Here is a 24,150-nt window from a genome sequence, read left to right on the forward strand (position 1 = left end):
TCCTGGGTTAGTTTTATTTTTAATTTTAAAAAATCGATATATACCCCATTTCTTTTAATGTTTAACCCAGGAGGTTACACTAGCTTTTTCTCAGATCAGCGACCTCAATTAAGTTTTTGATTGTGAGCAAATGCCCAGTGTGAAAGCCCAGTGTGGAATGTCAGATACTAGGCCTGACATAGGCATCAGCAAGCACCAAAATATCTGGTGTTAGATTTCCTATGGCAGGGAAAAGAGATCACATACACTAGAAAAACAATATAATTACTTACGATAATCAGATCAAAAGAGGAGACAGACCAGTCAAATGATGCTTAAGCAGGCTAGCTGTACTTTTATTTCTAAATTCATGATTAATTAATACAGTATTAAAATCATTGAAAAAGCTGAAATCATGCAGTATTGCTCCCCAAAATTGTTAATTTTTCCCAAATCTTTTTTTTCCAAGCCATAAGCGCAGGGCATGAAGGTCAAGGATGGTGAAAATTTACTTGACTCCTGTGGAAAGAAAAAACTGTGAGAATATATAATACCGATAGCTGTGTATAATAAAACACATTGCATTCAAATTCTCTGCATAAGTAATTTAATGCCATTTTTTAAGTTCCTGTATTTATGAGTAGGGTAATTTTAAAAGCCATTTCCACAGGTAAAATACTGCTTTACCCTCAGAAATGGGCTTTTTAAAAACTGCCCGCCCTGCATGGGGATAAAGTTATGTGCAGTGATGCCACTGTATGTGTAACTTTACCTACAGGGAGAGGAGGCGTTGCCAGGGGCTTGCACTTATTCACACACATTTGAATTTTCAAAAGAATAAGCATAATTTTCTTTGGAAACCATATCTCTACAAATTAGCAAAATGTATTAGTAACATTTGACATTCTGCCTTTATGAAGCTGGTCTTAAGGTGGCTTACAATCAAATCTATAATTAAATTCCAGTTACATTAGTCATAGTACACAATTAGTGAAGTTCACAATAGCATAGGAAAATAAAACAATAAGGGAGCATAAACACAGAGAACATATGAGATGATGAGAGATTTCAGAACTGTAGTGGTAATCTAATGAGTAACAAAAGCAGGGGTGTTTGTTAGCTCTGGGCAGATGAAGCCCATGAGCTGAGTCTCCAGCAGCTGTCCAGGAGCGAAAAGGAGAAGCTTGGCCATTGAGGATCACAACCTTCATTGTTTCAAGAAGAGACCTGGTGGGGCCACCGCAGACCTCATCTAATTGTGGCCCAAGAAGATTCCCAGTAGGGGGTGAGGGGAGGCCCTGATTGAGAGCATGAGGGTGTGTGAGAGAGGGAGGGTGTGTGAGAGAAAAGGGGATTGTGTATGTATATATGTGTGTGTGTGTATTACAGAGAAGGGGAGTGTGTGAGAGCATGTGTGAGAGAGGGAGTCTGTGTGAGAGAATTTGGGTGTGGGGGGGGGGGGGAGAGAGGGGAAGTGTGTATATGACAGAGAGGTTAAAGTTTGTACAAACCCCCCCCCCAGTAATCACAACAATCTCAGGGTGACTGGAAATCAAAAGTTGCCAGGTATGGAAAGAAGAAGTATTTGTTTATCTTTATTTGTTTTAATTATTGGATGTTATTTGATGTGTCTGCTCTTTTGAAATATTTTAATGATTTTTGGGAACTTTAAAAATGTTTATGAGTTTTTAATTAGTGAATGTTATTTTTTTTGCTGGCTGTTTTGAAATATGTATTTTATTTTATTTTTTTGTAACTTTGTATTTATATCAATTTTCATTACAATATCCTAATAATACACTTGTTTAGAAATAACATATGGAAACAAATTAATAGTACATAAAATGGTAACAAATATATAATTCTTATGCCATATTAGCGCCCACACACAGGGAGGAAGACAGAACGCTGATAGGCTCCCTCGAAAAAACTATAGCATCTAATAATTTGGGGAAAAGGTATATTATTTTTATTATTATGGTTTTACTATTATGATGTGTTACATTTCTTCATTTTATTGTTTGATGTTTCTTTTTTTCAATTGCATTTCATACAGATTCTTGCTTGTTGTGCAGACCAAAACTGAAATGGAAACTGCATTTCTGTTTATACATTATTGCAGGGGTGGCCAACCCTGGTCCTCAAGAGCCACAAACAGGCCAGGTTTTCAAGATATCTACAATGAATATGCATGAGATAGATTTGCATGCACTGCCTCCATTGTATGCCATCCCTGCTTTATGGTCTCTGTATTCTGTATTTGGAGTGGATCTGTCGGAGTTCTGGATGTGTGACAGAGGGAAGGCATTCTGCTAGCTTGCAGTTTCTGTGTAGGGGTCTGTAGCAACCTGATTTGTTCTGTTTTCATAAGAGGAGGTGTATTAGTGTTTTAGGACCTGGTGTAATGTTTGCAGTCTTGCCTTTTTATAGGTAGGGTTGTTACTGTGAGTCTGGTAGTTAGTATGTTATGATATGGCAGGCTCTCAGTACATTTTTTGCAGGGTTTTGAATTATTACATAATATTCCTGGTAATGGAGGCATTTTGTGTTCCTGTTACTGAGGTAAAACCGGAATTTGAATATTAATTTTCTATAATGAGTGATAAGGGGAAATGTCCTTGCTCTGCTCGGCACCCTTGTTGAAGGAGATTTTGTAATGTAGGGTATTGTAAAACTTCAGGTGCAGGGTTTATATTGGAATTCTGTCCTGTCTCATATAGAACCCAGCCCGCTCCCATATAGATTTGTTATTGATTGATTCTATCCAATAATTTTAGTGTTAGTTTTACTAGATGGTTGAAAATGGCCAGAGATATCTTTGTTGCTTAGAAAGTCCTTCCGTCTAAAGATGCTATTGACATGCATGCCTGGTACCTTGAGACAATAGTGCAAAATATTTATAGCAGTGCCTCTCACTTTAAGAGTGGGGGGTAGAATTTGGTAAGAGGTGGGTATGGAGAGAGCCATTGGATCCCCATCAGGATCGAACTAACAGAGTGATTTCCTGATCATATGTAGTATACAATGACAGCTTCATGGGAACATAGAAGAGAGATCATTTGCATGATGTCCAATTATGTTTTTGAAGGATTGCTCTTGGTGGGAAGAGGAGCAGTTGATCATGATTGAGTTAATTATTAAAATCTCAGGGGGAGGGAAGAAGAGGGCATATGGGGCCATACCCTAGATCTTTTAGGTACCTAGCAACACCTCTGAGTCTAAAGTTTGGGATTAGTAATGGACTACTATTTGATTTGAGGGCCAGGGTAATGGAAGCTACTATACTATAGATGCCTTGGCAAAAAAGGCAGGCCCCTGGTATGGGTACCTAAATTAATAAAAAGGAAGTCTGGTGAAGATACGTCATATAAACCAGTTCAGTAGTTGGTGATAAGAGGAGTCTTTGTTGTTGTCTTGTCATAGTTGTTAGTCTTTGACGTGAATGTAGGGGAAGACCTGGTTGAAGTGCCAAGCCTCAATTCTTTTCCTGAAGGGAAAAGTGCAGGTGTAACTTTTCTGGGATAATTTTCAAAGTAAAAGTAGGCATGTACCTTCACTTTCAAAACTGGTGCAAAATCTGTGTAAAAATTAACCACAGACTTGAACAGATACAAAATTACTCTTATAAAGTACACACAATGCCAGCCTCTAGGAAGTGTTTTTGCTGGGACTGGTTGTGACAGAACAGCACTGGACCCAATAAGAACTGAGACAAATGCTGCGCCACACACTACCACCCACCACTCCCACACAACGAATCCTTCCCATTTTACACACTGTCATCCTAAACACTCTATGACTCTCCCACACTGTCATGCTAGTCTCCTGTGGATTACCCACACTCCAAGGGCTTCCGCCTTGGTATGGAGAGTGTTCTAAAAGAGGAAATTTAGCTTAACTTAGCTGACTCACATGCCTTGAGAAGCTGATCGTGCATTTTAAGTCCCACCCCACCTTCACCCCACACTACTGAGGCAGTGTCTCCATTCAGTAATAAACTTTCCATGAGGACAAGCAAAATTAACATGAGAATTTAGAATTTCTGTCAAGTTCCAAGCCTAGAAATTAGTAATTTTCGCCTTCTGAAGATGCATAGCACTATCCTAGGGCACTAAATATCCCTGAGGAACATTTCAATCTTACTGACTTTTCAAGTCAGCTGCAGAATCTGCAATGTTCCTCTCTCTTCCCCTTCCCTTCTCAAGCTGCCATGTAGTGTCTGTGTATTAAAGAGGTTTTCCATCTTGGTGGTGGCTGCATACATTTCTCTGACATGCTACAGTGATTGTAAAACTGCGTTGACAGAGGGAGGTGGCATTTTTATGGAACAGAATTAATGGCATGATGAGGTTGTAACATCAGGACTTCAATGAGCTGCCTACAATGGATTGGGTGTGAAAAAATCTTGAACTAGAGCCAAAAAGAGCTTTATATTCTCATATCTGAACTGAATGTACTCCTGATTTAAGAATGTGCGAAATAAAATCTTTTGAACAAATTCATGAAAATTCTCCGCTTCTCAGGAAAGCTTTTGCTGTAGGACTATTAAAAGGAAATCCTTGTTTGGTGGTTTTTTGTACGGTAGCTATATGAAGGGACAACCATTTTTTTAGTTGTCCCTCTTATTAGCCCCATATATTACTCTTTATTATTCACACTTTATGTACATTCTTCTTTTCTTTTTTTCTTTTCTTCTTTTTTCTTCTATACTTTTACATTTATTGTCACTTCTCCCTGGCTGCTTATCTGACCCAAATATTAATTCTCTCTCTCATATACTTATCTAGGCTGCCGCCCTCATTCTTCTTGTGAGTTCGGATTCACCTGCCCGACATTGGCCATGTTTCGGCAAAGCGAGTAATATACGGGGCTAGTAAGAGGGACAACTAAAAAATGGTTGTCCCTGCATATAGCTACCGTACAAAATAACCACCAAACAAGGATTTCCTTTGAATAAGTGGGGGTTGCAGAATAATTCTATAAAGGAAAAGAGGTTAGTTGGTGAATAGTGTAGGACTATTAAAGGCAAATCTTTCCTACAGGTTCTCGGCTCATATATGGACATGCTTTAAGTGAAGAAAGCAAACGTGGCTGATCCTTTGGAGAAATAATATAAAATCAGCTGGTTACAAGTGCGCTTCTCTGCGTTATGGGTGATAGAGTATGGCAAGAGGTATGGAATAATTTAGATTTAAGAGGGAAAAATGCCGGCTCTCATTTCTCCTATTGGTGTGAAGAGCATTGTACTTTTCTGTTTCTGATTGCTGATCAGTGATGACTGGATTTACTTCTAACTGGGGTCTTCGGCATTCTGCTTAGACAGTCCATTGGGCAGACTGGCTGAGCTGGTCCATGGAGCAATTTCTTATGCTTAGTGCAGGAGGTGAAGATGTCACTTACCCTCTGCCATGCTGTTAGCAGCACACTGCCTTACAGTCGCTCTCACTGAAAAAATTGTTTTTATTGCCATCACACCCTCCGTAGGTGAAGGAAACGCAGCTTCTCTTGCATGGGTCATAGGCCCAACGGTTGACATATGAATAACAGTTGCCGTTGAGTATGGGCAAGTAGCAGTCCTCTACAGAGAGAGAGAGAGAGAAACAAATGTGAGGAGGAGAAGCACTAACTGTTCCATTACTACTGAGAGAAAGAAAAGACGTCTCTTAAGAAGAACAGCTCTCAAACAACGCAGAGCATCAAAAATGTAAAGCAATACCATGTTTTGACATAATTTAGTTAGCCCTAAATAGAATCACTGTCATTGTTAAGGAGAAGCAAGTTTTCTGTTTTAGAAAGCTCTGAGCAGATCACAGGACTGTTGTGCTGATGAGTAGTAGAAAAACCTTGAAGACATCACACTTGTAATGGTTACTTATTTTGATAGATGTGGGGGATTATTACATAAAGAGGTCCTAAAAGTCCCCTTTTCCTTACTATCTACCTAAGAGTCTTCACAGACACTTAGATGATGTCAGAGAGGGAGGAGGAGTATTTCAGACACTTCCCACCTGGGGCAGGTCTTGGAAAGAGAGAGATTTCTATATAGCAGAGGAGCCCAGAAGGTTTCCTTTTTTTTTTTCCATCCCCCCCCCCCCCCCCCCCCCGTGGAAGGTGACTGTGAACACCAGGCTGGAGCTCCCTGGTGTTCAATGGAAGTTTGAGAGCTTGAAGTCCAAGAGGATTCTGAGTAGAAGATGCAAGATGTGACGCTCTACTCATTCAAGAGTGGATTATTGAATCTGTATGGAAGAGCAGAAGAAGGCAGTAGGAGTTTCTGCATTAAGGAGTGGCAGCAGAGGCTAATCAAATGCATGTTTCAGAGGATTCTCAGAAGAGGTCATCGCTGGTTCTGAGAGATTTCACCTGCAATCAGAAGAGGTTCCAAGTTCCTGCTAGGAGAAGAAATCTGCATTCTTTACTCAGGAACAAATACAAGAAAAGTCCCATGGTTGGGAGCATCTCTAAAGAGTACACTGGTAAGGTGTGGGAGAAGATGAGCCCATAGTGCTGCAAATTCAGTGATTGAGTGTGTTAGATTTTTGTTTCTATATAGATTGCACTAGAGTAAAGTGAGGTATCTGCCAAGTTGTTTAAATATACCACATACTCCTGTAAACATTTATGTTGGAACAACCGCAGCCTGGTGTGGTTGGGTATTTGTACTGGAAGGAACAGAAGGAGTCCAAAGTTTAAGGATCCTGAAAACTTGTCATTTCCCCCTGTCAGAAGGGCCCAAGGAGCATCATAGCATGTTTGATGGACCCTCAGCTCCCTGATGTGCCCAGATGTTCCAGTAGAAGATGGAGCAAGAGCTACAATTAGAAAATCTGATAAGACATGGAAGGGAGTCTGAGTGCTGGATTAAGTATTGGTCATAAAAGAATCAAAGTTGAAGACGATAAGTTCTCAAACGGCCTACCAGCAAAGGTATTGAAGGCCAAAAATGTTAACAGATTTTGGGCATGCTCAGAACTGATATGGAGGATGGAGGGCAGAAGTGTATAAAGGGTTGTGAGATCAGAAGAAAGATGAGAGAGTGGGGGGTGGAGGGGGCGGGGAGTTGGTGTTGAGTTGTATATTGGAATTTATATACTCATCTACCCATAGTGGAATAATCTCAAGTGGGCAGGCTGGATGGGCCAATTGGTTCTTTATCTGCTCTCATCTTCTATGTTACACAAAAATATGGCTGCCCACCTGAGTACTGAGCTAGCACTTCAGTAAATAGATTTTCCTAAAGTTGTTTGCATTGAACATGAAATATGAGGAAGAAATCCCTCAGATGATCCAATCTGTTCATTATATAAAGGGCTTGATAGCATGGTGCGTCAAAGGGTAAATTCTGACAATTCCCAGTGCTGCCATTATAGTACCTTCTGCCCCTTCAAAACTGAAATAAAAAGTCCATGTGAAGTGCTATCTGATGTGTCCTACCATATGGCAGTAGGATAATACACAGAGCTATACAAGTGTCTGCCAAATTATTTCAGTTCATGCAGACCTGGGAACAGTGCTCTAGTGAACCAGAGATATTTTGGTATTCATGACAATAGGTTAATTCACAGGCCCAGCAGATGGAGTTATAGAAATATCTAGGATTCTTGAGATAATATGAATGCATGTATGAATCTACATAACAGATCACTAAGGGCACACATGCTCTGCTTCTTTTCTGTGTCCGACAGTGGGGGAATTAGAGGTACCATCTGATCCAAGTCATCATTAATGTGCTGATCCAATTCTTGCTTTCCTACATGCCATCTCATTGCATTCTTGGACTCAAACTCCTATTTTTGTTATGAGAAAAGTCTCAGAATACAGTGAGATGTTGGGTTTGAAAAATGTCAGGGCTGGATCAGCCAGTCGATGTTCACTTTGGCTAGAGGGTATCACTAGGAAGAAAGCAGAAGTGAATCAGTCGTTAAACATTTTTTTTTTTTTAAAGTCTGCAAAATCCCCTGTCACGTGTTCTCTTTGTGAGATTGAGCAAATCACCTTTTCTCCATTCCTGGGAACGTTTGGGTTTTGCTCAGCCTGGAATGGGGAAGCAAGAAAGGGAGAGGTAAATCCACTCTGCATTTTCTGATACACTTGACTGTATCAGGGATCATAGTATGGGAACTGAGGCACTTTTCTTGCAGATAATTCTGGCAGACTGCTTTCTTTCTCACCTAGATTTTTCTTACCCTCCTTTTCCTCTCTCCTCACCACTTTGTCCCCCTTCCCTCCCATTGTTTCTATCCCTCTGCAGTTTCAGGGCAAGAGTATTAGGCACCCTAAGTGAACCTTCAAATTTGTGGCCTTCTACCCCCCGACAATTAACTACCAAACACAAAAGTCACCCCTCCCCCTTCCCCAAGACTTTGATGATCGAATTCAACAATTATGATGACCTCCAAAACAACCCCTTCCAGAGCAATCCTGTAAAAATACATAATTAAACATAGAGAGGACCTTTTTCAAAAGTTATTAAATGCAGGTAAATACCAAGTTACCTGGAAAAAGGTCTTTTTGAAAATTGCCCACTCTATTCTGCAATACATAATCTTCTAGATGCATATAGAAGAAGTATACCTGCGTGTAGGGTTAGGTTGGCCTAGGCATTAATGTGCATAATTTTGCATTTTAAAAACCATGGGCCTGATTTACTAAGGCTTTTCTCCCATTCTGTGTCTATGGGAAAAAGGCTTAGTAAATGAGGCTCAATGTGTGTTATTTTGAAGCAAAAACGTATCTGAAGATAAAGCCGGTGCAAACCTCTGTGGATATTGTTTGCCCAGGGCAATCTTCAAAGTGAAATTATGCTTGTATTCTCCCTTTGAGCACTGGTACAATGTCCATGGGTAAAAGTACCCATGGCCTTTGCACCCAAACGCACCTTGACAAGATCCTTGCCCTGAATAGCTTAACCTAAGTCTGAGTGCAAGGAAGTAAGTGACTTTCTGAAGGTCACATGCTGGAGGTGGGATTGGAACTTGGTTCTTCAGGTTTCATCTGTCGCTGATTTCTGTACAGAAAATCTCACTGTTCTTGATTCCTGAAGCTTCTACATTTGTACATGTCTATACACACACACACACACACACATACTCTATCCCTTTTCAGGTAAGTATTATTATTACTGTACATACCTTTGTTTGCTGATGTAGTAGTAGTGCTCGGCTGTAGACAAAAGAAATGAAACACGGTAAAAATATTGACATACAATGAACAGAGCTGTTTTGTGTTTATGAACTTTAATATTTGTACTTCCATCTACTTCCAGTACTCTTTCCTTCTCCCTGCTTCACACCTCTTGGCTCCCCCTTCCATGCCCCAAAAGGAAGAACCATTACCCTTTGACCCAAGTCATTGCTTGGCACACTTCCAAAGCATCATCCTAAGAAGCAGAATGACCTTATTATGATTACTGACAGTCACAAAAATCTGTTACTGGCTCAAGTAAAGTAAAGTAAAAGAAGCGTGAAAGTGGAAAGCACATGAGACCCACCAGGCCTTTGAAAGCTGTGCTTTCCCTTACCTGCCGCAATAACACCGACCCTGTTTAACAGAAGTAGGAGTAGTGACTTGTCATGGCCGTTTTTGGGGGTAGGGCAAATCAAGGTGACTGCTCTGGGTTCTGTGCTTTGTGTGGCCTCCATGCTTTGACATCACTTTGGCAAGTAACATTCCCCCAACACAGTGCTTCTCAGGACAAGGTTTTACCCCTGCTGCAGTAGCAGTAGTCGCTGCTTGATGCTATCCATTCTCCTCTGGTGTGATCCTCTTCCCTACCCCTTCTCCAGCGACAGCCCTCTTCCTTAACCCTCCAGCGACAGCCCTCAACCACCCCCTCTGGTGCAAACATCTACCTCTTCCATCCTGTTGCCAGCACTTCATGCCACATCTGTCTCCTCTGCCAGCTTCCGTCTGAAATCTGAATGTGTGGGGCCTGATATTCTCATGTGACCAACCCAGACTATGCATTCAGAACTCAGACTGAAGCTGGCAGAGGAGGAGGAGGAGGCAGACACATCTAAGAAGTGTCACTGTTGTCCTGCTGGTGTACAGGAGGAGGAGAGGATTGTACTGGGATTGTGGGTGGAGGGAAAGGAAGAAAGAAACACATGAGTATGTGTAGGAGAGAGATGAGAGAGGAAGGAGTAAGGTAAGAAAGTGTGTGGGAAGAAGGAGAGCATGAATTGATGAATGGGGAGGAGAGCAATATAGATGAAAGAGGATTGTGCTGGAAGGGGTCAGGGGAGAGGATTGTACTGAGGCGTAGGAGAGAACTGCACTAGTGTTTATGGGGCAGGAGAGAGAGGAAAGCACAAGAGTGTGGGGGGAGGGAGAGGGAGGGACCTTGCACAGAATGATTGCCCTGAGTGTTGCACCCCATACCCTTCTAGGGTTCTCCTTTGTCTTTCTCCCTTCCAGTTCTCTCTCTCTCTCTTACTCATTTCCCATTCTCAGATCTTAATATGGCAATTCTCAGTAAACCATTAAGTGGCAAACATTAACTAACAGGCTAGGTTTTCAGCAGAAAATTTGTCCGGATAAATTTAGAACAAGCATTTGCACACTGTGAGGCATCAGCTCAATTCTTAAGTTTATCCTTTCAAGTCAAAGGTCCAGCAGCACTTTATGGTGAAGCTTTTTCTTGCACAAAATTGTATTTCTGTGGATGTTTTCCCTTCCTGCAGTTACTGGAAATTATATCCTTGCTGAAATGACATGCTGTTTTCATGATCGTGCAAACAGAATGACTTACAGGCTTTTCCCACTTTATTGCCCTAATTTTCCTAACTGATAAATCTGACCCAAAATATTCTAAACAGTTGAACCTTCTAGTGACAAGCAAAACCATGGAGTAATCAGGTTGAGAGCAGCAGGCTTCAGCTCCATCAGAATCCACCTGGGTTGATGCCTCCAGGCAGGGCCATTACAAGGCTGTGCACAAGGAAGGCGACTGCCCTGGACACCAAGCTGGAAGATGCATCGTACTGCCCTTTTGAATCAGTCTGCCAAGTTTGGGGGCCCAAAAGGGAAGAGGTCTGCCAAAAGCAACCCTTGCCAGGTCCGCAATTTTGTCTGGTAGCAATCAGGTGCTGTCCAGCAACACCATGGAAGCTTAGGAAGGTAGCTGTTCACGCAACAGTCTCCATAGTTTTGGTGGCTGTTTAGATGATCACAAATGGGGCTGACTCTAGGTGGGGGTGCTGGAACCCTTTCTCCCTTCTTCCTCTCAGCACAATCCCCTCCCTTCTTAGTAGGAAGATCATCCCCATTTCTCTATACAGTACTCCTCCATACAATCCTTCCAGCCCACCTGTCCAATCCTCATCCCCACCCCCTCCCAAAGTGCAATCCTCACTCCCAAACCCTCCTGCCACCACCTCTCCTCTCCCTTCCACTGATGCAATCTTCTCCCTCTCTCTCTGGCTGGCAGGAGAGCAACACTTCTTTTTAGCCTCTTTTGCCAGGTTTAATCTGGTCTGCATACATGGTGCCAGAAGGTTCTATGAGAACATAAGAAATTGACATGCTGGGTCAGACCAAGGGTCCATCAAGCCCAGCATCCTGTTTCCAACAACTGTGCGTTGAGAGAAAAAGAATTTTCTCCGATTAGTCTTAAATGTGCTACTTGCTAACTTCATGGAATGCCCCCTAGTCCTTCTATTATCCGAAAGTGTAAATAACCAATTCACATCTACTCGCTCAAGACCTCTCATGATTTTAAAGACCTCTGTCATATCCCCCCTCAGCCGTCTCTTCTCCAAGCTGAACAGCCCTAACCTCTTCTGTTCCATCCCATTTATCTTGTACAGGGTCCTTCACAGTTTAGATTGTCAGCAGAGGAGAGGGGTCAGATGCAGGTAAGAAATGCCACTCTCCCACTACTGATGAGAAAGGATCATACTGGGAGAACTGAGAAAGGGCTTATGAGGTGCTGGAGACCATTTGAACTCTGGGCCCCCCCCCCAAAGCACAGGACCAGAATTTATTTTTATTTATTTATTTATCAGATTTTCTATACCGACATTCAGACTTGCCCCGGGACTTACGCGCGTCCCGGGGCTCTGCGCGCGCTGGCGGCCTATGCAAAATAGGCACGCCGGCGCGCGAGGGCCCTGCGCGCGTAAATCCGCCCGGATTTACGCGTGCAGGGCATTTAAAATCCGCCCGACATAGTTTCCAAAATAAAATGAACAAAACAGTCAGCTAAAAGAATATCGAAATAGAAAAAGATGGCTGTTTGGGCTGCTCTCATTCACCTTCCTGCTTTACAGTTATTAAAGCTTTGCAATTATTGTGAAATACTGCCACTAAAATCTTAGTGCCTGATTTTCAAAAGCATTTACATGCTTAAAACCGGGTTCTATGGGATAGATTTTAAAAAGTTGCGCACGGGCATACATGTGCAAGTGCTACCCCGGCGCACACACATGTACACCCGATTTTATAACTTGTTTTACCTTTTGCGCCAGCCTCCCCGCCTTTTTGCAAGCCCTGGGACTTAGGTGTGTCCTGGGGCTTTAGGCACGGAGCGTAACCTTTTAAAAATCCGGCCCTACACGTATAAATGCCCTTTACCCGTGTAAGGGGGCTTTTGAAAATTATTACAGTTTCTGCCATTGAATTGTCATTAAGCATTATGTGTGCTCTATGCAGGTAAATGGCTTTTGAAAATTGCTCCGATACTATGTTACATTTACATCTGTAACTCCTTTGAAAATTCACCTGTTAGCAGATGCTATAGCACATAATTATGTCACACCTGATTTTGAAAGCTCTTCACTGATTGCTGATAGTTCATAGAATTACATTTGAAGTATTAACCATTGCTATTAAGCTCTGTCATGTGTTGGCTCCAGTCTGTTTGTCTGAATTGATATCATAATATGTACTAGCTAGGACTGTCTGCTCAGCACAGCAACTTTTATTTGCTATCCCCTTCAAATGCTTCTGTAAAATGATCAGTAACCAGAAAAACTGCTTTTAGTTGTGATGCCCCTTCTTTCAGAAATTTGCCAAGGGATGTTTGTAGTTAATTGGGCTACCTTTGCTTTCAAACGGGCCGATACAGTAAAGTCTGCGGGAGAGCGGGCAAACGCCCTCTCTCCCGGCGCACGCACCAGCGAGTGGCAGTTTTTAAATTAGGTTCGGCGGTAGATCCGGGCAAAAGGAGGCGCTAGGGACACTAGCGTGTCCCTAGCACCTCCTTTTTGACAGGAGCGGCGGCTGTCAGCAGGTTTGACAGCCGACGCTCAATTTTGCTGGCGTCGGTTCTCGAGCCTGCTGACAGCCACGGGCTCGGAAACTAGACGCCGGCAAAATTGAGCATCCGGTTTTCGGCCCGACAGCCACAGGCCGAATTCAAATTTTTTTTTTTCCTTTTTTTACTCTGTGGGACCGCCGACTTAATATCGCTATGATATTAAGTTGGAGGGTGCACAGAAAAGCAGTTTTTACTGCTTTTCTGTGCACCCTCCAACGGAGCGCACTGTACTGTATCGGCCTGAAAATAAATTGAAAATGTGGCTTTTGTCCTAGCATTCCCCACTTAAGGACTCACCCTGCAGAATGGGTACGTTTTAGCTGGATAAGTCTGGTTGTGGTGGAGAGCATATCTAAAATTATCAAGGTAACCTGCCCTAATGCCTTTAAACGTGACCGGTATATTCAGTGGGAAACACGCCTGACTGAATATCTCAGCCAAGGAAAAGTGCTGCTCAATACTGATCAATTTACCAGATTCAAAGGGATTTTAGAAAATTGCCCATCCTAAAAGTGTACACGTTTTCTCACAACTCATGTATTTTTAAATGTATTAAGAAGCATTCTCGGATGTGGGGTTAGCTTGGTCTAGGCATTAATGAGCATAGCTTTGCATTTTCAAAACCATGTGTATTATTTTGAAGGAAAAAAGTGCCTGAAGAAAGAGCAGCTGCAAACCTCTGTGGATACCTTTTCCTTGGGCAATCTTCAAAGTGAAAGTATGCTTGTGCTTTCTCTTTGAGAACTGGTGCAATGCCCATGGGTAAAAGTACCCGCAGGCTGAAGTCTGAAGCAGGAGACTCGAGGCATGGGCTGTTGCTGCAGGAGGGAAAGGGGAATCGCTCAGGCAATTTCTCAATGTGTAGCGCCACTGGAGGCTCTGGAGTAGAACCACAGCTCCTACAGGACACTCAGTTAGCAGATGTGCTGCTGTGCTAGACTGGAGATATAAAATCCAGTACGTTTCCAGACATTTTAACCCTCCATCTAGCTTTCCAATATGCGCAGGGCCTTCTGTTTCCTTCGCTGGCAGGGGGTTGGAACCCCGCTGATGTTTAGCTGAAAATGTATCAGTAGGCAGGGGGAGGCGGCCACTGAGCATTTTGGAGGGCACTTTTTGCTGCTCCAAAATTTTGCCGCCTGAAGCGGCCGCTTCACCCTACCTCATTATAAAACCGCCCCTGGAAATAGGGATGCTAGGTAAGGGATGGGGGGAGAGAAAAAGGGGGATGCTGGGCAGAAGGAGAAAGAGAGAGAGGGGGAGGGGTGCTTTGCTGAAGCCACTGGCACCAGAGAGACATCCAAAAGTAGAGAGTACTGTGCCGGAGCAGACACTACACACTAGTATATCAAGGAAGGGGGGGGGGGGGATGTAATTCAGAATATCTGCCCTGGATGCAGATAAAATTGGCCCCAACATTGGTGCAGGCACTCAGTTCTGAAAACTCTGGACTCTGAATTGACTTTGGTACAGCTTTGCTTTCACAAATGAGTTTATTGGTCTCTGAGCTGCATCCCACTGAACATATGCCCCCACATCTAAAGTACAGCTGTGAATATCTCCACAAAGGCTCAGAACTGGTGAACAGTAGCAAGCAGGGAAGGGGATATAAACATCACAAACAGGACCGTGGCACATTCCCTGTCTGGTGTGGGAAAAAGCTCCCCAAGCAGCTGCCCTGCTAATGCACTCTGCTCTCATTTGCAATGCACTAAAGGTTTTCCCTCCCCTCTCCATCTTCACTGCTCAAAATACATCTTTATATTTAAACAAACATTGAATAGAGTTACCCAGTAAGGTGTTGTTCTCCAGGACTCTGTTGTTGTTGTTGTCGGTGTTGTTGTCGATGCTGTTATCGGTGTTGTGTTCAATGTTGTCTGTGCTTGTGCTTGCAGCACACAGGTCAGGAGCAGCCCTACACTCAGCACTAGTATTGGTTTCATGGTCCCAGCTCTTCTCCGCTCCCACTTCTCCTCTCTGAGATTTTGTCTGTCAGTTCTTTGAGGGTGTCCCGGGCCATGCAGAGAGCTCCATATTTATATAATTCACTACAGGGCTAAAGGCAGGGAAGGGAGAACACACACACATGCACTCATTCATACACCACATTGCACAACAAGAACAATGCAAGTTTTTCTTGGCGCTTAGCATGTCCTACAGAAAAACCAATAAAATAGGAGAAATCAAAGAAAGTCATTGGCAAAGTAGAAACACATCTTCCTTTAACTGAAAAGCTGCTTCCATAAAGTATGGTGCTGTGTAGAGGCAGGGATAAGAAAGCTGGCAGGTATCTCTGCATCCAGCTCTGCTTGGTAAGGCCATCTGTGAGTGAGATACTTAGAGCCAGGTAGAACTGAATAGGTTTAAGTTCTGGTTAAAACATTTTGGGGTTTGAATTTTGTGTTGCTTCTTCACCGATGCTGGCAGAAACAAGGCAACAGGCAAGCTGTCCCAACCACTCCCCCCTCCACAGCTGGTTGCTGGTTACAGGTGCTCCCAACACATCCAGTTTCAACCCCCAGGACCCCAGAAGCAGGATGGTTCACAAAAAGTGCAGGGGACATGAAGTATGGAATGAGAGGAAGGACCAGAATAAACCAGTCAAAGACACTGAGTTCATTTACTAATAATTGTTTGATCTATATAGAGATTATCAAAGCAGAATTAAGTACAGAGATCTATTGTGCCTGACATACTTCATAATAAGAACATAAGAACATGCCATACTGGGTTAGACCAAGTGTCCACCAAGCCCAGCATCCTGTTTCCAACAGTGGCCAATCCAGGCCATAAGAACCTGGAAAGTACCCAAAAACTAAGTCTAATAATGAAGCAGTGGTCCCCAACCCAGAATCCAAAAGACTATCACCAAGGGTCCTCCAGAAGACAGGTAATCAAAGCACAGCTGCTGAGAAAAAGAGCAGGCTGATCTCATGAGGCTCGTGCCAAGAAGAGAGGAAGATCACTCTCAAGCAGAGCCTGTGGAAGCACTTGGGATGTGAATCGTTTTTTGACTATTTAAAATATCGTCCGATATATTTTAAATCGTCAAAAATCGTTAGAGCCACGATATAATAACAATTCCCCCGATTTATCGTCAAAAAATCGTAAATCGGGGGAAGGGGGAGGGGAAGGGGGATGGCGTGAAAACCGGCACAATAAAACAACCCTAAAACCCACCCCGACCCTTTAAAATAAATCCCCCACCCTCCCGAACCCCCCCAAAATACCTTAAATTACCTGGGGTCCAGAGGAAAGGTCCCGGTGTGATCTTTTACTTTCGGACCTCGGACTGCGTTGTAGAAACAAAATGGCGCCAGCGCTACCTTTGACCTGTCATATGACAGGCCGGCGCCATTTTGTTTTTTTTGTCCCCCGACGTCAGGAGCGTAGGAGATCGCTCCCGGACCCCCGCTGGACCCCCAGGGACTTTTGGCCAGCTTGGGGGGGCCTCCTGACCCCCACAAGACTTGCCAAAACTCCAGCGGGGGTCCGAAACAACCTCCTGCAGTCGAATCATGTTGCCGAATGGCCGGTGCCATTTTGTGCAACATGGCGCCGGCCATTCGGCAACACAATTCGACAGCAGGAGGTCGTTCCGGACCCCCGCTGGACTTTTGGCAAGTCTTGTGGGGGTCAGGAGGCCCCCCCCAAGCTGGCCAAAAGTCCCTGGAGGTCCAGCGGGGGTCCGGGAGCGATCTCCTACCGCGAATCGTTTTTCCGTACAGAAAAACGATTCGACTGCAGGAGGTCGTTCCGGACCCCCGCTGGACTTTTGCCAAGTCTTGTGGGGGTCAGGAGACCCCCCCAAGCTGGCCAAAAGTCCCTGGGGGTCCAGCGGGGGTCCGGGAGCGATCTCCTACGCTCCTGACGTTGGGGGACAAAAAAACCAAAATGGCGCCGGCCTGTCATATGACAGGTCAAAGGTAGCGCCGGCGCCATTTTGTTTCTACAACGCACGGAGGTCCGAGGTCCGAGAGTAAAAGATCACACCAGGACCTTTCCTCTGGACCCCAGGTAATTTAAGGCATTTTGGGGGGGTTCGGGAGGGTGGGGGATTTATTTTAAAGGGTCGGGGTGGGTTTTAGGGTTGTTTTAGTGTGCCGGTTTTCCCGTCCTCCCCCCCCCCCACTGGACCCCAGGTAATTTAAGGCATTTTGGGGGGGTTCGGGAGGGTGGGGGATTTATTTTAAAGAGTCGGGGTGGGTTTTAGGGATGTTTTAGTGTGCCGGTTTTCGATTTACACGATTTACACGATATTTAAAAAACCCAAACTGCGACGATCCGATTCCCTCCCCCTCCCAGCCAAAATCGATCGTTAAGACGATCGATCACATGATTCACATCTCTAGGAAGCACTAGGCGAAATAGGCAACTGTCTAGGGTGACACAGGTTTGGGGGTGGCCTAGCAGCCACTTACTGCTTTCACCAGACCTACTCAGAATTGTGAAAAAAAAAACATTGTCCCAATTCCTGACACTGGTGGCAGCTGCAGGACCTAGGCGATTAGACATCCTTCCAGCTCTTGGGGACTGGAAGAGGAAATGTGTTGTGGGTCCGCATGGGCAGGAAGAAAGATGCCCAATTGTCTCAAATGGAAGGAGTGGGCAGAAAGAAAATACTGAGAAGGTCATCCATTGCAGCATCAGCCAAGCCTCGCGGCTGAAGATAGGTAGCATCAGCCGGCCCGTATGACTGACAAGACTAGCAGCAGCAGACAGCCAGTGTGATCAAGGACAAGAGCCATGTCTACTCAACAAGGAAGAGAGCGGAGGCCTCCTAATGCCATAGAAGTCCAAGAAGAAAGCTGCTGCTTGCACCTAGAAGGGAGAGAAAAAAAAGTGTATGCGTGTGAGCATGTGTGAGTTCATGTGTGTGAGCATAGGGGAAGAGAGCGTGTGTGTGTGTGTGTGTGTGTGTGTGTGTGTGTGAGCATGAGGGGAAGAGAGAGAGCATAATTCCTCTGTATCGTTCCATGGTGCAACCTCATCTTGAGTACTGTGGCAGTTCTGGTCATCATATCTCAAAAAAGATATAGCAGAATTAAAAAAGGTACAGAGAAGGATGACCAAAATGATAAAGGGGATGGAACAATTTCCCTATGAAGAAAGGATAAAGAGGTTACGACTCTTCAACTTGGAGAAGAGATGGCTGAGGAGAGATATGATATAGGTCTATAAAATAATGAGTAGAATGGAATAAGTAAACATTAATCCGTTGTTTACTTTTTTGAAAAGTACAAAGATTAGGGGACACACAATGAAGTTACTAGGTAATACATTTAAAATTAATAAGAGAAATATTTTTTTTACTCAATACATAATTAAGCTCTGGAATTCATTGCCAAAGGAGGTGGTGAAAGCTATTAGTATAGCTGCATTTAAAAAAAGGTTTGGACAAGTTCCTGGAGGAAAAGTCCATTAACCATTATTAAGCTGGAGTTGCAGAAATCCACTGCTTATTCTTGGAATAAGCAGCTTAGAATCTATCTACCCTTGGGATTCTGCCAGTATTTGTGACCTGGCTTGGCTACTGTTGGAAACAGGATACTCAACTTGATGGACCTTCGGTCTGACCCAGTATGGCAAGTCTTATGTTCTTATGTATGTTTTGAGCATCTTTGGGAGAGAGAAAGCATGTGTGTGTGTGTGTGTGTGTGTGTGTATGTGTGTGTGTGTGTGTGTGTGTGTGTGTGTGTGTGTGTGTGTGTGCGCGCGAGCGAAAGCATGTGGGGGACAGAGAGCATGTGAGGGAGCGAGCATATATGTGCGTGTGAGAGCATGTGGGGAAGAGAGAGCCTGTGGGAGAGTGAGAGCAAATGTGTGTGTGTGCATGAGAGCATGTGGGGAGAAAGAAGGTGTTTGTGTTTGTGTGTATGTAGAGGAAAAGAGAGCATGTGTATGTGAGAGCATACAGAGGAGAAAGCATGTGTGTTTGTGTGTGTGTGTGAGAGAGCATGTGTGTATGTATGAGAGAGCATGTGGGGGAGAGAGGGCATGTGTATATGAGCATATAGAGGAGAGAGCTTGTGTTTGTGAGAGAGAGAGCATGTGGGGTAGAGAGTGAGTGTATGTATGAATATGTGTGAATAAGTGAGTGTGCATGTATTGGAGAGTAGAGATGTGAATCGGAACCGGAATCGGTTCGAATTCCGGTTCTATTCACATCATGGGGTTTTTTTGTCCGGCCCGATTGCGGTTTTGTTTATCGGCTGCGCCCGAGCCGATAAACAAAAAACCCACCCCGACCCTTTAAAACTAATCCCTTAGCTTCTCCCATCCTCCCGACCCCCCCAAAAACATTTTACAGGTACCTGGTGGTCCAGTGGGGGTCCCGGGAGTGATCTCCCACTCTCGGGCCGTTGGCTGCCATCCAATGCTCCTACCATGTGACAGGGGTCGGCCAATGGCACAGATACTCTGTCACATGGTAAGGGCAAAGGGCCATTGACGCCATTTTGATTAGTGACAGCCGACGGCCCAGGAGCGGGAGATCACTCCCGGGACCCCCACTGGACCACCAGGTACCTGTAAAATGTTTTTGGGGGGGTCGGGGTGGGTTTAGGGGTTATTTTTGTGTGCCATTTTTCCCACCCTTCCCCAAAACAATAAGAGATCCCCCACGAACAATATCGTGGGGTTTTCCTATCGTTTTGGGGGAGCCCCCGATTCCTGACGATTTTGAAAATATCGTACGATATTTTCAATCGTCCGAAGCCCGATTCACATCCCTATTGGAGAGTGTGTATGTAAAAGAGAGGAGAAAGTCTGTGTATCATAGCTGCCACTTCCCACCACTAATCCATAACAAACTCAGAATGAAAATCAAATGTTCCTAGTATGGAAAGCGGGAGATTTTTTATCTTTAATTTAATTATTGGGTGGTGTTTGGTGTGCCTGCTACTGTGAAATATTTTATTGGTGTTTGGGAAAGCTTTCAAAATGTATATGAGTCGCTAATTATTGGATATTCTATCCATCAGCTGGTTTTTTTTTAACTCTTAATTTATGATTTTAGAGGTACACAACAAATAACATCAGCATGTTACCAGGGCAAGAGTAAAATATCAACAGAGTTAAAGCTGGCAGACCCCAATGACAAGAATCAATGAAGGCATAACCTAGACAAAAAGAAACAGTACAAATTAAATTCAAGAGCATAAGCATGATCAATGCTTGGAAACAACTTTAATCCCCAAGGACGTCTTCAGCTAAAAAGGCATAGTAAGATCCCTATATGATATTATGTTTAAATAATTCATGCAGAAGACTATCCATTAGCTGTTTTGAAATTATTTTATTAGTATGATTTTACTATTATGATAAATGATTTATACATCTTGATTTTATTGTTTGATGTTTCATGAGGAATGATTTTATCAATCAAGATAGATTGAAAAAATGTTTTTGAAAATGGGAGGTAGGGTTTCATATTCAGCCAATCATCGGTTCCAACCAGGTAACCTTGGCATTTAGCTATAATCATAAACACCCAACCAACCATCCATGAATTCAAACAGTCAATCTTTTATTAAATTTGAAAAAAAATGTATTATTAAAAATCTCTGTTTATATATTTTCATCAAAAATGCAAAACACACAAAAATGACAGTTTGCCAGCAATAAAAAAAAAAGAATATGAAAAAATACTTGTACTGCCGCACTGAGAGGTATGCTTACACCACTGCACTAAGAAATGTACTTTCCATATAAACACCCAACATCACCGCGTTTCAAATCCTCAACCTTTCATCAGGGGCAACTTAAATATTCTTAAAATGTGAAATAACATACACAACATCTCAGCGCATAGTCCTCCAGCGTTGCGGATCCTTCACTCGATCACCCAGCAGACCTTGTATGAATGATATGCATTTAAACAGTCTCATATGAACAACCAATCAGAAACAGAGCTTGAACGATGAATGAACCAATCACAGAAGAGAAGCCCATTCCAGGTTCTCATTTAAACCAGAAGGTGATGCAGTAATCAAAGGGCCGGATTTTAAAAGCCCTGCGTGCGTAAATCTGGCCGGATTTACACGCGCCGGCGCACCTATTTTGCATAGGCCACCGGTGCGTGCACAGCCTCGGGACGCGCGTAAGTCCCTGGGCATCATAAAAGGGGCATGTCCGGGGCGTGTCTGGGGTGTGTCCGGGGGCGTGGCGCCGGCCTGGGGACGTGGCCGAGGCCTCCGGACCAGTTCCCGGGCCAGGTGATGGCGCGCCAGCAGCCCCCTGGTGCGCGCAGATTTACGCCTGCTTTTGGCAGGCGTAAATCTGCCAACAAAGGTAGGGGGGGTTTAGGTAGGGCCGGGGGGGTGGATTAGGTAGAGGAAGGGAGGGGAAGGTGAGGGGAGGTGGAAGGAAAGTTCCCTCCGAGACTGCTCCGATTTCGGAGCGGCCTCGGAGGGAACAGGCAGCGCGCGCCGGGCTCGGCGCGCGCAGGTTGCACAAATGTGCACCCCCTTGCGCACCGACCCCGGATTTTATAAAATACGCGTGGCTACACGCGTATCTTATAAAATCCAGCGTACTTTTGTTCGCATCTGGTGCACGAACAAAAGTACGCGCGCGCGTAAATTTATAAAATCTACCCCAAAGTGTAAATCCAAAATTGCTTGTAATTTAACAAAAAATTTATGTCACCACCACTTGTAGACTCCATAACTTTATCAATCGCTGTCCATTTCAACTGAGAAAACAAATATTGACAGTCAATCAAATGTTGTATTATAGGTGCACTTACCATGCCTGTATTCACCTTAGAATGATGTTCAATTAATCATTTTCTAATTGGTCTCTGTGTGCGCCCTACATACAACTTAGGGCAAGGACAAATCAAAACATATATCAAATTGTGTGAGGTACAATCAGTCAGAGTTTTCCTCCGTATTCGGTAACTGCAAACCGAATCAATCCAAGTATCACCAGCGATAGTGTTATTACAAAAATCACAGCCCTCACATATATAATGCCACCTAATACGAGAAAATGTTGAATTTTATAAAAAGAAGAATGGATAACGAGATCCTGAATATTTGAACCTCTAGAAAAAGCAATCAAATGGGGGATCTCAAAAGATTTTGTGAAGAGCAAGAATATGCCAATATTTTCGTATAAGAGCTACATTCTCTGAAGATAAAGTAGAAAAGGCTGGAAATCCCTGATTTAGGATTATTAATTTTGTTTTGATAATAAATATACTAATGCAAAAGAAAATGTATTTAAAACAATTAGACAAAAATATTCAATTAACAATCGGTTACATGAAAATCTCTTATAAATAATGTAGACCAAATATCTGGCTGGTAAGTATGAGGTCCAAATTCAAAAGCATTTAGCCAGATAGCTCAGATGTTATCCAGCTAAATGAAGGCCGGCTGGTTCCCGACGGGCCAGGCCCCAACACAGGCCCTGGACTGCTGCCATGCCCCCGGGCATGCTCCCAGACCGCGGTCCCGCCCTCGTCCCACCCCTGGACCGCCCATTTTTGCAAGCCCCGGGACATACGCGCATCTCGATGCTTGCACGTGCTGCCGAGCCTTTGCAAAATAGGCTCGGCGTTCGCCGGGTTTTTCTTTTAAGGGTTACGTGCGTAACCCTTTTAAAATCCACCCCCAAAAGTTTTGAACATATTACTCCAGTTCTTATTGACTTGGCTGGCTTACTGTTCGTTACAGGATTCATTACAAAACTTGAACGATGTGCTGTGGAGTTCTGCAATAAAATTGTAATGGACTCAAAGATGCTTCAGGAAGGTCAATATAAATGGTGTTGCAATAAGAGTAAAATTGAGGCCTGCACTACTTGGCGAAAATCAGAATCATCAAGCAAATGTTTAAGCCCACATAGTACCCTTAATTTAAAGAACCCAGACTGAGTGACATTTTTAGTATGATGCTTGAAAATAAGATCGGAATTGATCCATACCCCAAGACCTTTCATTACAGAAGGAATTCTCAAAAGTGACATGATTTGGAATACATTTTACTAAGGGATCTAAATTAGGTCAAATTCTGTTTTTACTATATTTTGTGTCAATTTATTATGATATAACCAATACTTGTTTGAGGATAGACAGATTCCAATCATTTCATTAGTACCTAACCAAGTAGGTTGAGGCAGATGAGGAGCTGTACATCATATATTTTGTAACTGCAATAGAGCTCTCAAAACTTTACAAATTGGTGATATATAAAGATTAGGGATGTGAATCATTTTTGAACAATTAAAATTATCGTCAGATAATTTTAAAATCGTCCAAAATCATTAGAGTGCACGATACAATACAAATGCCCCCGATTTATCGTCAGGGGCATTTGTATTGTATTGTTAAATAGGGCACGGGAATTATTTGGGGGAGGGTGGGAAAACCGGCACTCCAACACAACCTCTAAACCCACCCCGACCTTTTAAAACAAATTCCTTACACTCCCCCACCCTCCCGAACCCCCCCAAAATGTTAAATTACCTGGTGGTCCAGTGGGGGGGGGTTCCCAGTGCGATCTCCCGCTCTCAGGCCATCGGCGCCATTTTGGCTGCCACTAATTAAAATGGCGCCGATGGCCCGATAAAAAAAACCCACCCGACCCTTTAAATCGACCCTCTCAAAACCTTTTAAAATTACCTGGTGGTCCCCCCCTGGACCACCAGGGGGGGACCACCAGGTAATTTTAAAAGGTTTGGGGGGGTCGATTTAAAGGGTCAGGTGGGTTTTTTTTTTTAGCAGCGCAGGCCTCACTTAAAAAAAAAGGGTCGGGAGGGTGGGGGGTTGATTTAAAGGGTCGGGTGGGTTTTTGGTTTTTTTTTAGCGGCGCGGTCCTCACTTAAAAAAAAATTAGCGATGTGAATTGGAATCAGAAACAATTACAATTCACATATCTTAACGATCAGATTCTTCCCCCCCCCCA

The 24,150-nt window shown here is 43.6% G+C and overlaps 1 long non-coding RNA gene across 1 annotated transcript; it reads right to left on the reverse strand.

The window, feature by feature from the left end:
• Window positions 1–308: 308 nt before the first annotated feature.
• On the reverse strand, window positions 309–15,272 carry LOC115098151. Its single transcript, XR_003858434.1, has 4 exons — window positions 15,028–15,272; window positions 9,111–9,141; window positions 5,380–5,557; window positions 309–498 (listed from the first exon to the last, which is right to left on the reverse strand). It is a non-coding gene; the product is annotated as an uncharacterized LOC115098151 (long non-coding RNA).
• Window positions 15,273–24,150: the final 8,878 nt, after the last annotated feature.

This window comes from Rhinatrema bivittatum, chromosome 8 (assembly GCF_901001135.1).
Source record: "Rhinatrema bivittatum chromosome 8, aRhiBiv1.1, whole genome shotgun sequence".
Taxonomy (NCBI): Eukaryota; Metazoa; Chordata; class Amphibia; order Gymnophiona; family Rhinatrematidae; genus Rhinatrema; species Rhinatrema bivittatum.